We start from the raw sequence: 18,219 nt of genomic DNA on the forward strand, positions 1-18,219 counted from the left end.
AAACCACTCAGCTACGAAGCCTCCCCCTAGACTGCAGGGTCCTCTGCGGCAGGACTGTCCTAATCACCTTTGCACCCTCATGTGGCCTGGCCTGTTATACAGTCTCAGTGAGTGGTCGTTCAGTGCGAATAAACTGAATGGATGGCTAGAACAAGACAGGCTCCTTACATACCTGACTCGCCAGGGCTTCATGCGTCAAAGAGTTACTAAAAATGCCAAGCACCGGTCCTTGAGCTGGAGACAAAGAGGCAGATGCAGCACAGCTGGTCTCAGTGCCCTGAGAGCCAGGTCCCCAGTGGGAGGGAAGACTTTGGTTCTCAATCTGGTCTTCAGTCTGGAGTTAAAGGGTGAAGCCAGCTTGACCCATGTAATGTGATTTCAGGGCGGGCCCACTCTGGTCAGATATTTTAATCATCTACCCTCTAATACCTGTCATTCTGTAACCAAGATCATGTAACAGAGGCTAGGATGACAGAAGGACCATCTACTGTGCTGTTGGGTTAACCATATCCCATGTCAAAGAAATCCAGATTGTTTTGTAAGAGCCAGGATGTGAAAACAGAGTTCCTTGACACAGCAGGGGTAGGGAGGGCTTCCAGATCCCCTCTGGAGCAGAAAATCCCTGTTTGATCCTCTTCAGCATCATAAGGCCACCTGCTGTGGGCAGGGATGCTGGGTCCAATTCAGGAAAGATCAGAGTTTGGAGGTTTGCACTTGTGTATGAATGAATCCGAGTCTAAACGTTGTATGTTCCCTCCTTACCTCTTGCTGCACAACTTTGATAAGGAGACTAGGAGCTGAGAAAATAGTTCTGAAAAGTTTTCCTTGGCTTCAAACTCTGGGTTGTTTTGCAACTCATTCCTTGGGAGTTTATATAATTTATTGAAGGCTGGAAAGCCAACCTTGGGTGTACTATGAAGCCTCTCAGAGTGCTGGCTAAGCTTGAAGTCTGAGGGCAGAAACTGTCAAAGAGGGCAGCTCTGATCCAAAATTCTAATTAACGTTGTTTTCTGTGGAAACCCTCAGAGAACCCCAACAAGTTTTTCAGACCCCAGATTGCCTTATGTGGGCCATCATGCTATTGAGCAATGACTTGGAGTTCACTCTATGAGTTAGAAAGCTATGGCTTTCCTTTTACAGTGTTCTGTTAAAGGACACCCCAGATTTGGCTAAAAAAAAAATCATACACCTTTTTGTGTGCATTGCAGAGCATTTATCTGTATAGTTGAGTAAAAATAAAGGCACTTGAACCTACCAAGAGATGAAACCAATTTGTTAACATTTATTAATTATTATTATTTGATCATAAAAATATTATCTGCCCAAGATGGTCTCTTAATCAGTGACCATCTTGGGGACTAAGGCGTTCTTCTGTGTTTTAGACAGAGTGTCAACGATCCACGAGTTTTAAATGTCATCTGGGAGATGGATCTGGCTCAGTTGTGTTTTTTATGCGTTATTGGTCCTAATTCCACATGTGCCTATATAGTTAAGAGTTTCGGTCAGTGTTCAATTTATTTTGGCCCCCTGTAGCTGGTTTCATGATCCCAAATTTATGCTGATGAGCAAATTCTTTCAAACTTTTCCATTTCAGCTCCTATTTAGAAAATGCCTGTGTGTAATTTTTACTTTGCCTCTGTTGACTGGCTTTTGCGCAGGCATGCTAATTCCCCATTTCCCCCAAGCCAAGTTCACGTCTTCCGTTTCAGCTGCAAGCTAATAACTTGTCAGGAGTATGGAAATATATATCTGGAGTTAGTGATTCTGCACAGAATTAGGATTTCCAAGCGCGCCTGTGAGAGGAAACTCTGCTCCATGCTTCTCATTTTTAAATGCTGGCTTCTAACGTGCATTCAGATCAACGGCAGGAGACCCAGTTTCCTCTGGAAGTTGCTAGCACTATCTTTCATGTTCTGTAATCTCACAGGCACAGGCATATACATCCAAGGAAACTTATGGAATTTCTTTCTTTTTCTTTCTTTCTTTCTTTCTTTCTTTCTTTCTTTCTTTCTTTCTTTCTTTCTTTCAGATTTTATTTATTTATTTGACCAAGATTGCAAGTAGGCAGAGCAGCAGGCAGAGAGAGAGGGGGAAGCAGGCTCTCTGCTGAGCAGAGAGCCCAATGCAGGACTTGATCCCAGGACCCTGAGATCATGACCTGAGCTAAAGGCAGAGGCTTAGCCCAGAGCCACCCAGGCACCCGAAACTTATGGAATTTCTATGAGTATTTATGTTTTGAAGAGTGCACCCCATTACATCATGACTACATTACGGGGAGGGTGGTGTCTGTGGTGCGGTGCTGGGTTCAGATACCAGCTCTGTTACATACTGGTTGTGCGGTCTTGGGCAAATCTAACTTTCCGTCTTTTGCTTTCTTCATCTACAAAATGAAGATGGAAATTATCTTGCTTTCAGTTCTTCTTTTGGTCCAAGATACATGGGTGGAACATTTCAGTGTCTGCTCCAGTAATTATACTATTATAAGGACTCCACCAGCCTTGTAAGTTTCATGTGAAGTTAATACTCTAATGCATTCTTTGCACATAGTAAGCTTCCAATCAGGTTTATTTACCTTTATTACCTTAAGGATCTCAAGAAAATATTAATTCTCTGCCTCTAATGAGAGACGGAGCTCTAATTAAACTAAATGTAGGCCGATTGTGTGACATTGTGGGTTTTTTTTTTCCATTTCTAGAGCAGTAAATACAAGCACATGTTAAAAACAGTCAACCAACCAACCAACCAACCAACTACTCAGCCAGCCAACCAGAATATCAAATAAGTTTCTAAAGCAGTAGTGACACTTAACTAGCCTTCCCACTAACACAGAATTCTTAAACGTATCAGAGAGTTAATCCAAACTTCCAGTTAATACTCTCCCTTCAAGCAGTATCTGTTGTTCTCATATCCCACATAAGACAAAATCCACTGCCCCACAGTGGTCTTTGTCAGTCTTTTTAAAGTCAAAAGAAACAGTGGATTTTGGAATGAATAGTGCATTAGGTGGTGAGAAATGTCCTCCAGGTACAATTTTTCATTGGTTCCTATGACTTACAGTGTCTTGGATTAAAGAGCACGCATTCTGGTTGTCCCTACATCTGGAGAACAACAGGCCACAGTTTTTCTCAGGCCTCTATCCCAGAGTTTAATAGCTGTCACTGTTTAAAATCTTAGAGATAATCTACACTGTTCCAATTTAAGACAATTTCTTTTTATCCTGTTTTCCACACCCATCCTTTGAACGAGAGCCAGGTATGGATGTGAACCCCCGCAATCCTGTTACACAAAGAACACCAGTGATCTAAACCACTCAGTGTTTTTGTTGCTGGGAGGAGGAACACTTAATCTGGGTTGGTTATTGTTGGTTTTATTCTCTTAATAGCATTGGGCTTTCTTTGAGAGGCAAAACCCAATTGAAGAACTTCTGTTGTTATCTTTTTTTTTCTTCTCAAATTAGAGAGAGAGAAGGAGTTAAGGAAGGGGGAGAAGGAAAGAGAATCTTAAGCAGGTTCCATGCCATTGCAGAGCCTGTTTGGGGGCTTGAGCTCATGACCCTAAGATCATGACCTGAGCCAAAGTCAAGAGTCAGGTGCTCAACTGACTGAGCCACTCGGGTGCCCCAACTTTCTGGTTATTGGGGAAATCTCAGATTTCCTTTCCCATACCTAGAAATGTATGTACTTGGGTCCTCCATATCTCGTTACTTTTATGATCAAAAATAAAGATAGCCAGAAAGTTTGAAAACTTTGAGACAATCGTTCTTTCTAATCAGAAGATTACTTTCTCATTTAATTATTTCTTTGTATTTAATTTGTCTTTTGAACTTAGAGTAACTCTGCTTTGTGCAGAGGCAGTGGCATAACCAATGAAGTTTATCTGAGACGTGATTATTGCTAATGGAAATTCGAGTAGTCAACCAGAATTTGCATGTATGCATCAAAATGTATACTTTCTCAATATATTGTTTTTAGCAATAAATTTTATACCATGGCTCTCTTTTCCCTCCAGATTTATAGGGATATAGTGCACATGTAACATTGTGCAGGCTTCAGGTACAAATGTGATGATTTCATATCCATGTATTTTGAGAAGTGATGACCACAGTAAGGTTAGCACACCCGTCACCTCAACACCACTTTTTGTGTGTGCAGTGAGAACTTTTAAGATCTGTCCACTTGGCAACTTCCTAATATACAATATAATATCACTACCATAGTCACGATGCTGTACCTTCCATCCTCAGAACGTGTAACTGAGATGTTTGTACCCTTTGACCACCTTCCCCCATTCCCCCCCACCCTGGCAATCACCAATCTATCTGCTTCTATGAGTTCAGTTATTTTAAGATTCATGTAAGTGAGATCATATCATATTTCTCTTCCTGTGTCTTGCTTCACTCAGCATAACACCCTCAAGTTTCATCCATCTTGTTGCAACAGGCAGGGTTTCCTATTTTTTTATGATTCACTAATATTCCAGTGTGTGTGTGTGTGTGTGTGTGTGTGTGTGTGTGTGTGCATGCATGTCTGCATGTGTTTTCTTGACATTTCATCTGTCATTAGACTCTTAGATCGTTCCCATGTCTTGGCTACTGTAAGCAGCGCTGCAGTGAACATAGGAGTGCAGATATCTCTTCAAGATAGTGATTCATTTCCTTCTGATTAATACCCAGAAGCAAAATTGCTGGATCACTTGGTATTTCTATTTTTAATTGTTTGAGGAATCCCTATGCTGTTTTCCATGGTAGTTGCACCAGTTTACCTTCCTACCAACAGAGTACAAGGGCTCCCTTTTCTCCACATCCTTGCCAGCACCTTTTATCTCTGGTCTTTTTGATAACCGTTGTTCTACCAGACGCAAGGTAATATCTCATTGTAGTTTTGATTTGTATTTTCCTGATGATTAGTGGGGTTTGTCAAACAGCTTTTCATGTACCTGTTGGTATTTATGTAACTTCTTTGAAAAAAATGTCTGTTTGGGACCTTTACTCATTTTCTTAATGGGGCTAGTTCTTTTGGTATTGAGTTTTCTGAGTTCCTTATGTATTTTGGATTTTATTGATTTTTAAAAAGAATTTATTTATTTATTTGACAGAGAGAGATCACAAGTAGGCAGAGAGAGAGAGAGAGGGAGAGGAGGAAGCAGGCTCCCCACTGAGCAGAGAGCCCGATGCAGGACTCGATCCCAGGACCCTGAGATCATGACCTGAGCCAAAGGCAGAGGCTTAACCCACTGAGCCACCCAGGCACCCCATATTTTGGATTTTAATATATTACCAGATACATAGTTTGCAAGCATTTTCTTTCATTCTGTAGGTTCCATTTCCATTTTAATTGTGGTTTGTTGTTGTTGTTTTTTGTTTTGGTTTGTTTGCTGTGCAGGAGTGGCTTCATTTGTTATATTTCCATTTGTTTATTTTTGCTTGTGTTGTTTATGCTCTTGGTATCATAGCCAAAAAAAAAAAAAAATAATTGCCAGGACCAATATAAAGGAATATTGTCCTTGTGTTTTCTTCTAGGAGTTTTATGGTTTTGAGTCTTCTATTTCAAGTGAATTTTTGTGAGTGTTTTAAGACAGGCATCCAGTTTCATACTTTTGCATGTAAATTTCTAATTTTCCCAACACCATTTGTTGAGGGGATTGTCTTTTCCCTGTCGAGTATTTTTGACTCCCTTGTTGACCATGTATTAGTTGACCATATACGCATGGGTTCATTTCTGGGCCTCTTGCTTCTGTTCATTTTGTCTATGTGTCTATTTTTATGCCAGTTCCATACTGTTTTGTTTACTATAACTTTGTAATATACTTTGAAATCAGGAAGTGTGATGCATCCATCTTTGTGGCTCCCTTCTCCCCCCACCCCCTACCCCCAAAGTTTATTTGGCTCTTCAGGGTATTTTGTGGTTCTGTAAGAGTTTTATGATTGTTTTCTATTCCTTTGAAAAATTCTTTTGGAATTTTGACAGGGATTTCATTGAATATTGGGTATTGGGTTGTATGGATATTTTAACAATGTTAATTTTCAGGTTTATGATCATGGAGTATCTTTCTGTTTATTTGTGTCTTCTTCAATTTTCTTCATCAGTGTTTAATAGCTTTCAGTGTACTTACAGTTTTTACTTGCTTGGTTAAATTTGCTTCTAAGAATTTCATTCTTTTTGATGCTATTATAAATGGAATAATTTTCTTTATATTCAAATAGTTTGTTGTTAATGTATAGAAACACAACTGATTTTTGTATGTTAATCTTATATACTGCAGTTTTACTGAATTCGTTGATTAGTTTTAATAGTTTTTTGGATTAAAGTTTTTTTTTTTTTTTTTTTTTTTTTTTTTTTTTGTCTTCAGGGTTTCCTGTATATAAGATCATGTTAATCTGTAGAGACAATTTTACTTCTTCCTTTTTTATTTGGATGTCTTTTGTTTCCTTTTCTTGCCTGATTGCTCTGGCTGAGACTTCCAATATTCTGTTGAAGAGGAGTGGTGAGGGTAGGCACCTTTGTCATATTCCTGATCTTAGAGCAGAAGTTTTCAACCGTTCACTATTGAGTGTGATAGTAACTGTGGCTTTTCATATATGATCTTTATTTTGTTGAGCTATATTTCTTGAATACCCACTTTGTTAAGAGTTTTTATCATGAAAGGATGTTGGGTTTTGCCAAATTCTTTTTCTATATCTTTTGAGATGTTCATATTATTTTTATCATTTCATTATACTAGTGTGATGTTATTATATTGATTCATTTGCATATATTGAGGTATCTTTGCATCCCAGGGATGAGTCCCAGTTGATCAGGGTTTATGATCCTTTCAATATGTTGTTGAATTTGGGTTGCTAGCATTTTGTTGGGGATTTTTAATCTGTATTAATTGGAGATATTGGTCTGAGCTTTTATTTCTTGTAGTGTCCTTATCTAGCTTTGGCATCAGGGCACTGTTTGCCTCATAAAATGTGCTTGGAAGTGTTCCCTTCTATTTAGTTTTTTGGAAGAGTTTGACAAAGATTGGTATTAGTTCTTCTTTAAATATTTGGTGGAATTCACCAGTTGAAATCATTTGATCCTGGGCTTTCTTTGCTGAGAGGCTTTTGATTAGTGAGTCAAACGTCTTACTTGTTGGTCTAGTCACATTTTTTTGTATTGTCATGATTCAGTCTCAGTAGGTTGTGTGTTTCTAGGAGTCTTTCCATTTCTCCTAAGTTGTCCAATTCGCTGGCATAAAGTTGTTCACAGTAGCTTCTTACGATCCTTTGTATTTCTGTGGTATCAGTTGTAATGTCTCTTCTTTCATTTCTGATTTTATTTATTTGAGTCCTCTCTCTTCCTTTCTTGGTGAGTCTAGCTAAAGGCTTGTCAATTTTGTTTATGTGTTCAAGGAACCAACTCTTAGTTTTGCTCATCTTTTCTATTGTTTTCCTGTTGTCTATTTCAGTTATTTCTGCGTTAATCTTTATTATTTCCCTCCTTCTGCTAACTTTGGGCATCATTTGCTCTTCTTTATCTGGTTCCTTGAGGCATAATGTTAAGCTGTTTAATTGAGAGCTTTCTTCTTTCTTAGTGTGTGCATTTATAACTATATACTTTCCTCTTAGAAATGCTCTTTTACCCCCCATAACTTTTGTTATGCTTTGTTTCTATTTTTGTTTGTCTCAAGACATTTTAAAATTTTTATTTTGATTTAGTCTTTGTTCTAGTGGTTGTTCAAAAGTGTGTTTAATTTTCATATATTTAAGAATGTTCCAGCTTCCTTTCTTTTACTCATTTATAATTCCGTATCACTGTTGAAAATATACTTGATATAATTTCTGTCTTCTTACATTTGCTTGGACCTGTATTGTGGCCTTACATGATCTGTCTTGGAAAATGTCTTGTGTGTGCTCGAAAATACTATGTATTCTATTGCTGTTGGATCGAATACTCTGTATATATCTGTTAGGTCCATTTGGTCTATAGTGTTATTCAGATCTGCTGTTTTCATATTGATCCTCAGCTTGGCTCTTTTAAAGACAATTTTATGTGTATCATACCTGCCTCTTCTCCTAGAATATATTAGAGCTTCAAGAAATTTTGTCCTTATGTGACCAGGTGTCAGGGCAGTGTGACATTCAAAGAAGCAACAAAAAGCAAATGAAAAGTCCATGAGAGACTATGGACTCTGAAAAACAATCTGAGGGTTTTGAAGGGGCGGGGGGGGTGGGAGGTTGGGGGAACCAGGTGGTGGGTATTAGAGAGGGCACGGATTGCATGGAGCACTGGGTGTGGTGCAAAAACAGTCAACTGTTACGCTGAAAATAAAAAAAATTTAAAAAAAGACCTAGAACTACCCTATTAAAAAAAGAGTGGTTCTTAATTTTGCTTGCAGTTCTAGGAACACATTAAAAGGGATCAATATACAGATCTTAGCCATCTTGCCTAAGATTCTTATTACCCTGCTACTTTCTCATTGCTGAAGCCCTCCTGGAGCTTTTCTTTTCCACTTTCTCTCTTCCACTACTCCCCAGTGCTCTCCACTCTTCTTTCACCGATTGGGGTCAGTCCAGAGGAATGCAGCAATTAAGTTGGCAAGAGACAAAATATCCCTTTAGAGGGTGGGCAAAGAGGAGACACCGAGCAGGCGGGGACAATATTATCTTTGCTGGGGAGCAGAGGGCTCAAGTGTTCGTAGTGAAACCAGGAATACTCAATAATAAATTTTGTCTGTGTCTCAAAAGCATTTTTAAAAAAGAACCCAAGGATTTAATGCAGCTATTAAAGTTCTTGCTCTACTTAGCTTAGGGTAAGCTTTCCAAAAGAGGCAACCCATCCATAGTTCTCGAGCCCATGGCATTGGAATGTGCACTTGGAAAAAACCTCAGGTAATACACTTAACAATATGCTTCTAGAATTATAGCAGATAGAGGGTCAAAATGTACAATGAAGAGTCTAAGCCTATTCCACTTATGAGGAGGTGGATTTTCTAGGATGTTGCTGTGGTTTTCCAGAATTTCCCTCTAGGAATAGCTAAAAGAGGCAGTGGTTGGAAAGGAAGTGCTAGGGAGAATGAAAATTGGGTTTGAACAGCATTTTTTGTAAGATGGGGAGAATATCATTTTCCGCATCAAAGAGTGGAGGGGTGGTGGTGGCTGCTGGGGATCGCTCCAAACCCAGAGCCTCCCCATCCAGTGCTCCCCTGGGAGCTCCCACGTTGCTCACGTGTCAGCTCTTTGCAGCCCAGGAACCTTTCTTGCGTGCATGTTGCCTCAGGTTATTGGCATCCTGCATGGGTTATTTTATTATTCTTGATGGGGTCTTTTTGTTGTGATGCTTTTGTTTTTAAAAAAATCCCTTTCTCTCTATATAACCACTATTAACAGTGGTCTGTGGCCTTTCAAACATTACATACATGCAGAGTTTTAGATTGTGTTTTTAGACAAACAAAAAATGTGGTCATACTCACTTTGATTTTTAAATTTCTTCTTTTTTTTCACTTTAGACTTGTCATGAATATCCATGTCAGAATATTGAAGTATATTGTATTCCTTTTAACAACTGTTTATCTCATTGCGTGATGATAGACTCTTAGACTCAGTAATTCCCCTATTGCTGGATGTGTTACTTCCAGCTTTTCACTCTCCACATGATGGTGTAAGGATTGTCCTGTGCAGCGAGGGCAGAGTATGACAATCTCTGAGTTCCAATGGACCAGGAATCTTACATTTACAAATTAATGTTGCCCAGTTTCAGGGGATTATTTAGGGCTGTTCCAAAGCAGTATAAAAATCTGCTCTTCTAAAGATGGCCAGCAACAAATTAAATTCTCCTGATTGAGCTTTGATTAATAAACAAATCCACTCACTCCCTATGGAAGATTCTTTTGAGACATTTAAACTGTAAATTTTTCTCTTAGGGCTTTTTGAGAACTGAGAGACACTGCTGAACAAGCTTGCATTTGGGCCAGATTTTATTTGTCCAGTTCAAATTGGTTTGATGCCTGTGTGTTTATGTGTGCCCTGAAACATTCCCCAGTACTTGCATAGGGCACGTTTGACTTGTTGGCCAATGTGCAGATTTGGTTTAATCAAGTTCCAAGTTAGATATAGCACTCACGTGGTAGTGATCTTTCATGTAAAGCCTATGTTTTCCTCACTGAACCTTGGATAAATCAAATGCACAGATAAAATAAAGAGTTTGGGAGAGATGTTGGTTTGGTTTCTTTCATCCTTCTGCTTACTAAAGACCCAGAGCCAAAAGAAGGAGAAACATAGAGTAATAAGGATTATACTGTTTATTTGCTTAGCTGAATGTGCCTGTAGATGTCTGGAACCATCCTCTATAAAATATAGTATTTACCAGCTCTTATGAGTCTCTTAAGGAAACAATCCTGGTTCAACATAGAAAATATTGAAGTGCAAATCTGAAATCTATTCAAACCAATGTTGAGACGGTTTAGAATATGCATTGGTAGATTACTTTTAGACCTACTATATAAAAGATTATATAGATTATAGATATATAAAGATTATATATATAAATACCTTGCTACTTAGCTGAGGTACAAAACTTGGTGTTAGAATTTTTATCCTTCTGTGATATTGGATCCCAATCAGGGTGAGTACACATCCAAATAAGTTATTATGACTTACATGCCAAAGAACAGTAGTAATTTGATTTTTATAAATGAACGTGAGCCCTAATAGATTTGCCCAAGAATGGACAACCAGCTCAGTGTGGCCTATTCACAGACTGGTCATTATCCTTTGAAATAGAGCAAAAAACTCTTCACAATCAGGGAATACCAACATTATCAGATGCTTTTTAATAATCTTGAATTTAGTCATTTCAATATGTAAGAATCCTCCTTGAGCAGGAGCAGAAGATTGTAGGTCCTGAGGTAGAAGGAAACTGGGGGGGCCATTTGTCATCATTATTGATTAGAAGTTACATGTAAGTAAGAGTAATGAGAAAGGAGAGCCTACAAAGTCAAGTTTAAATGTGCATATTAAATAGAAGGTGAGTAAGTCAATGAGAAAGAGAGATAACCAGCCATGACAGACTATATACCCTCCTTGGATTCTGAACAACATATGGTTCTGAAGCCTGGTTGTTCCGTGTTCCCCTAGATTTCTTTTAGGCCTTGGCCTCAAGGTTGAAATTTCTGTGTTCTCATTCTCAAATATATCCTTACAAACTACTTCATCCTGCAATATCCCACTGTATATTTGAGATAATTTGAGTCAAGACTATGTTCCTTGCAACTGGAAAAGCTAGGTTAAAAACTTGCATCATTAACTGGGAAGAAACCAAGGCTTAAGGTCATATTCTAGTAACTTAAGGGGCTGGTATTCAGATCCGTACTTACGTGACTTCAGGGTCATGTATGATGTATTTCCAGACACATTCAGGTGTTTAACTCTGATAGCAGTATGCTATCACGAGTTAAGTGAACCAGTTTGGAACCAAGTGTGAATTAAATGAAATTCCATCTGTATTAATGAGTTTCATCACTAAAATTAAAATATGGTATTATTGATAATAATTAAGAACTGTCTTGTTGGGGCGCCTGGGTGGCTCAGCGGTTTAAGCCTCTGCCTTCAGCTCAGGTCATGATCTCAGGGTCCTGGGATGGAGCCCCGCATCGGGCTCTCTGCTCAGCGGGGGGCCTGCTTCCCCCTCTCTCTCTGCCTGCCTCTCTGCCTGCCTTTCTGCCTACTTGTGCTCTCTGTCTATCAAATAAATAAATAAATAAATAAATAAATCTAAAAAAAAAAAAAAAGAACTGTCTTGTATATGAAAATGTTTATAGCATACATTTCACTTCCTTAGCCCCGTCAGGTCACGTCTCTTTGAAATTAAAGTCCAATGAGATGTGCCACATACTCTTCAGTAACCTGCAAATTAAAAATTCTTGGCAACAGAAATTCATGATTATTTTTGAGATTTTTCTCTCTTTTACTAGTTTCCTCCCCTTGTTTCATCTACTCTGGTTCTTACTGAAAGAAGAGGCTGTGATGAAAGATATTATATGTAGGGAACAGGAAGCTTAGCAAGTTCCATGAAATGATATGCCTTAAAAAGAACGCCAGCTATAAGACCTGGGCAGGAGTCACAGAACAGCTATTTGAGGACTTTGAAAAGCCGATAGTAGTGGATTGGGGAAGAAGACCAGGACTCTAAGCCTCATCAAAGTAGTGGTAAGTTTACCATTTCTGTGTTTTTGCTGTTGTCCAGCTTGACCTCAGTGCAATCTGAATGAAACCTAGAAGTCAACACCAGCATGGGTAGAATTCCAGGAGAATTTCTCTAGTTTAGAGACAGAATGTGAGGAAATTTCCCATTTTTCTTTTCTCCTTTTTTCCTTTCTTTTCTTCATCTGTTGTACCATAGTTCTGAAGCAGTCCTGGGGTAGCAGTGGTAGTGGAGTAAGATGGCTGGCAGGAACCCCAAACCGGAAGTGGTTCTGAGAGAGTCGGGAAAAGCATCACTGCTTCTCTCCCTCCCCCCGTCTTCCCACCACTTGGCTCTCTCTCCTCACGGGAACAGGGACAGGCATGGGAAGCATATGACCGAATAGAGTAATAAGACTCCAACTTTTTTGTCAGGGTACTAGAACAACCGCAGGGAATCAAAAGAGAGGATGGATTCAGGGGAAATTATTAGAGTTATCTATGAACTACTGGACTCATTCTTTAGCTGAGCATAACGTACATCTGACCCCAAACTGTATACATAGACTTTGAAAACTCAACCATACTGCAAAGTCTTTGAAAACCGAAATTTTGTTGGCTTAATTTACTAAAAAGTCATCACAATCCTAAATGTATATGCTCCTAATAATGAAACTTCAAAGTACATGAAACAACAATGGATAGAACAGAAAGGAGAAACAGAAATCTAGAATTCTAGTTGGAGAGATCGTTAATCTCTCAGAAACTTGAACAACAGACAAAGACAGATTAGACAGAAAATCAGCAAGGGTATGGAAATACTGAAGAAAATTATCTTTCAACTGGATCAAATTGACATTTATAGAACACTCTAATCATCAGCACAATATATATTCTTTTCAAGTGCAGGGAACATAAATATCCTGGGCCTTTTCAAAAGTGCAAGAATTGGAAAATATTCCCAGACCAAATTAGACTAAAAATCCTATTCTGGGCCATTAAAACAAAACCAACGAAGTGTAAAAGAATTGCAAAACTCTGCCAAAATATGTACTCGCTCTCTCCTCGCTCTCTTTGACAAACTATAAATGAAAAAAAAATAAAAAAAAAATTGATTACAGAAAAATAGCAGAAAAAAAATCTCTAAACACTTGGAAATTAAACAACATTCTTCTAAGTAATCTATGTGTCAAAAAGAAACTTCCAAGGAAAATTAAAAAATGTTTTGAACGAAATGAAAATGAAAATACAACTCATAAAAAATTGTGGAATGCAGATAAAGCAGTACTGAGGGGGGAAATTGTAGCAGCAAATGCTTACATTAAAAAAGAAGACAGTTTCTTGCACTGCAAGAAACTAGAAGAAAAGATAGCCAAGTAAATACAAAGCAAGAAGGAAAGAAATAAAGATCCCAATAAAATCAGTGATATTGAAAACAGTAGAACAAGAAGAAAAATCAATAAACCAAAAGCTAGTTATTTGAAAGATGAATAAAACCGATAATATAGCAAGATCGACAAAGAGAAAAAGAAATACACAAATCATGAATATCAGGGAGGAAAATATCACTACCGAGCTTACAGACATTAAAGGGATGATACAAACTACTCTTCGTGAATAAGTTCAACAACTTAGTTGAGATGATTGAGACCTCAAAAAACAAATTATCAACACTCACCAAAATTAAATAGATAACTTGAATATTTTATGGCTCCTAAAGAAATTGAATCTGTAGTTTAAATCCTCCCCCAAAATAAACTTGTAAGTGCAGACAGATACACTGATGATTTTTTCCAAATAGCCAATAAATTCTTCATAGTCTCTTCCAGAAAACAGAAAAGGGTGAAATACTTCTAAACTTATTTTATGAGGCCAGAATTATTCTGACACTAAAACCAGACAAATATGGCACAAGAAGAGAAAGATAGAGATCACTATCCTTTACTAACATATATATATATATATATAAAATCCTTAACAAAATATTAACGTAACAAATCCAACAATATATAGAAAGAAAAATCTGGGGTTTATCCTGAGAATGTGAGACTGGTTTAATATTCACAAACCAATCAAGGCAATCCACTCTATTAGCAGTTTAAAGAAGACAAACCACACACTCATATCAACTGAGACTGATAATCATTTGATGGAAAGTCATCTATTTAAACTAGTTCTTTGGTCTATAAAGGGCTTCTACAAAAAAAGATCAGCTAAAATTATTTTTAGTGGTGAAACACTGAATGTTTCCCCTTATGATCAGGAACACGAGAAGTTTGTCTACTCTCACTACTACTATTCAACATCATACTGGGAGTAACTGCCAAAATGATAAGGTGTGAAAAGGAATTAAAAGGCATATAGAGTGAAAAAAAGAAAGAAGGCCATTTTTATTCACAGATGATATGATTGTCTACATAGAAAATCCTGAGGAATGCCCCAAAAAAGTCCTAAAGCTAAGAAAGGAAAATCGGAGAATACAAACTGAACACTTGAACACCAATTATATTTCTTTTTTTTTCTTTTAAGATTTTTAAAATTTATTTGAGAGAGAGAGAGAGTGCACGCACGTGAGCTCACCATCCAAGGGTAGAAGCAAAGGGAGAGGGAGAAGCAAATTTCCTGCTGAGCATGGATCCCAATGTAGGACTTGATCCCAGGACCCTGAGATCATGACCTGACCTGGAGGCACTTGCTTAACCAACTGAGCCACCCAGATGCCCCACCAATTATATTTCTGTATGCCATCAGTGTTTAGTTGAAAACTGAAATGAGAAAAAGCAATATTATTTACAGTTGTGAAAAAAAGTGAAAAATTTGGCTATAAACATAATAAAATATATAGAATCTATATTCTGAAAACATTGTTAAAAAATATGAAAATTAAGGGATATACCCTGTTTCCATGGATTGGAAGATTCAGTGTAGCAAAGGTGTCACTTATCTTCTGATTACGAGTGATCCATAGATTTAATGCATTTCCAGTAAACATTTCTACAAGACTTTGGTAGATATAGACAGATCGACTTTAAAATTTTTATGGAAAGAAGGAGCTAGAACAAGTAAAGAAGATAAAGCTGGGAGAGTCACATTGTTTAATTAGCAGAAAGCAAAAGGCATTGGCTAAAGGATGGACATAGAGATCAATGAAACAGAATAGAGAATCTAGACATTGACATGAATAAATAGGGCCAGCTAATTTTTGACCAAAGTGTTAAAGTAATTCATAGGAGAAACAATAATTTTTTCAGCATATTGGAAGAGTTGGAACTGTCAAAACAGTTAAGAATGAGATCTAGAGGGCGCCTGGGTGGCTCAGTGGGTTAAGCCACTGCCTTCGGCTCAGGTCATGATCTCAGGGTCCTGGGATCGAGTCCCACATCGGGCTCTCTGCTCAGTGGGGAGCCTGCTTCCTCCTCTCTCTCTCTGCCTGCCTCTCTGCCTACTTGTGATCTCCCTCTGTCAAATAAATAAATAAAATCTTTAAAAAAAAAAAAGAATGAGATCTAGAGAGGATTTATGGGTGTCAGATAAGCACATGAAAAGATACTCCACATCATTAGCTTTTAGGAGATGCAAACTGAAACTAGAATGGGATATGACTACGTAACAATGAGAATGGCTAAAATAACAAATACTGATCCCAAGTGATGACAGAGATGTATATCATTTGGAGCATCTTACATACTGCTGGTAGGAATGCAAAATGGGATGCACGTCCACCCTGGAAAACAGGTTGTCAGTTGCTTATTAAGTAGATTATTAGCACGTGATTCTGTAATCCCACTCCTATACATTTGCCCTAGAGAATAAAGCATTATGTTCACACAAAAACCTGGACACAGATAATTATAACAGCTTTATTCATAACATTGCCCAAATCGGAAACACCCAGTGTCCTTCAACAGGTGAATAGATAAATATGTGAATATTTATTATTTGTTATTATGTGTGATATGTATGCCACGAAATACTACTTGACCATAAACTGGGACTAGTGATATCCACAACAACTTGGATGAATCTCAAGTGATTATTCCGAGTGAAGGGCACCTGACCTAAAATGTCATATACCGTGGCATTCCATTTATATGGTACTCAAGAGGACAAAACTCTAGAAAAGAAACCAGAGCGGTGGTGACCAGGGGCTGGGAGTGGGGGACCAATGTGCCTTTGTGAGAGAGTTTCTTGAGGGTGATGGAAATGTTCTGTCTCCTGACTGTGAAGCTAGTTCACATGAATTTATATGTATATGAAAATTCATAGAACAGAACACACTCCAAAGTCCCATTTTATTGTAGGTTTAAAAAAAATTAAAATACATTTCTAAAGTTTTCACCCTTCGTGTTAACGTGCTGTCTGGGTTGTATACCACTTCTCTGGAGCAAACGCTCACTGGTGGGCCTCTTAAGCAACAGAGTTCTGGAGCTCCCCTCCAAAAAGTTAGAACTTATTTTGAAGAAGCACCATAACCAGTAAATAACCTGCAGCAGGAGACAAGCAATGGTTTCAAAGCAAGAGCAGTAGAGAGCTTGAAATTTTGCACTGCTGCCAAGTCAAACAGAAAACACAAATATTTGTATAGCTTTGTAACAAAAGAGTCATATGTGTTTTGGCAAAAAGACCTCTTAATGGCACTCGTGGCTTTACAAGAACTGAGGCTTGCTCCTATTATGTGGAAATTACAGACAGATGTACCGCATGTCAGGGACCATAGGGCTGCCCTGGGGAGAGGACATTAAAGATAAAACCCAGACTGACAAGGAGGGGAATCTGTCTACTTGTGCAGATGTGGTGAGCCCAATAACTTCTTGGCACTGGACCTTGAGATTGCATACACTACTTAGAAGCGTCATTGGATCACTTTGCAGTTGTGGGTTCATGAGTATTTCTGTTTTCAGCTGCCCAGATAGTATCTTAAGCCTTTTAGTTTGGGGATGAGGTGTTTGGGGATCAAAAGCAAAATACTTGGCTTTTGGGAAGGAGTAGAGTGGTGGGTATTGATGGAGACTGCGTTTCCAGGAACGTACCCTCCACCCACCTCACTGCAAGGTCACACAAACTCTCAGTTTTTATTTTTTATTTTTTATTTTTTTTTTTTTTTAAGATTTTATTTATTAATTTGACAGAGAGAAATCACTCCAAGCAGGCTCCCTGCTGAGCAGAGAGCCCGATGCGGGACTCGATCCCAGGACCCTGAGATCATGACCTGAGCCGAAGGCAGCGGCTTAACCCACTGAGCCACCCAGGCGCCTCAGTTTTTAAAAAGGAGACATTTCACCCCAACTTCCCTTTCTCTTGAATTGAACCCAGCACTTACACATTTATGGTTTGGGGTTAAGGAAGCAGAAGTCAAGTAGGGTCCTTGGCATCTAAGTAAAAAGACCCATTTTAGGTTACTGAAAAAGAATGCACTGGAAGGATAAGGGGGTCATTCTCAGAACCAAAGGAAAAGCTAGTCTCAAAAATAATAGGAACCTGGGTGGCAGGAATTACATGTGGGCAATCTCTTCAGACAGTTGCCCTCTGGATCAAGAAAGAAACTCCATCCATTGTCCCCATCTGTGTTCAATCATATGCTTGCTCTTCGGCCCGAGAAGCAGGGATCACCTTGTGTGACATGCGGTGGAGAAGGGTGCAGTTCCGCAAAAGCAAATTCTATTTCCTTGAAAAGGGGCTGGATATTAGACAGTGAGAAACAACAGTGTCCTGATCTCGCCTGGAGAATGTGTAGATGAGCATGGGCGTGGTGCAGAGAGGGTGGGGGGGGCTGTTTGCAGGGGGAGGTGTTGGCTGTGATGGCAGAGCCCAGGGACTGACCCAGAACCAGAGGGTCAGCCCCCAGAGGGCCGCGCTGTCAGCTGGCAGTAAGACCCCAGGGCAAGTCAGTTCCCAAGAGCTCTGCTTTGTTTATTTAAAGAATAAAGTGGTTGGACTAACTGTTCCCGAAAATCCCTTTTGCTACGAATCTCAGGAGAAGTATACTTTGAGATTGTGTTTTTTAGTTGGGTATAAGATTGTGTTCAACAGGAATTTTTTTTTTTTTTTTGAGTGTTCATAGCACTGATCTCAAATGT

The 18,219-nt window shown here is 38.7% G+C and overlaps 1 protein-coding gene and 1 non-coding gene across 2 annotated transcripts in view; both read left to right on the forward strand.

Moving 5' to 3' along the window:
* Nucleotides 1–18,219, forward strand: part of PGM5 (phosphoglucomutase 5) — a 198,694-nt gene that overhangs the window by 81,821 nt on the left and 98,654 nt on the right. The gene's annotated exons all lie outside the window — the stretch shown is intronic.
* LOC123387541 lies at nucleotides 3,837–3,978 on the forward strand. The gene has a single exon (XR_006601984.1). It is a non-coding gene; the product is annotated as a U4 spliceosomal RNA (small nuclear RNA).

Source organism: Mustela putorius, unplaced genomic scaffold (assembly GCF_011764305.1).
Source record: "Mustela putorius furo isolate JIRA1106 unplaced genomic scaffold, ASM1176430v1.1 tig00003854_pilon_pilon_pilon, whole genome shotgun sequence".
Lineage (NCBI taxonomy): Eukaryota > Metazoa > Chordata > Mammalia > Carnivora > Mustelidae > Mustela > Mustela putorius.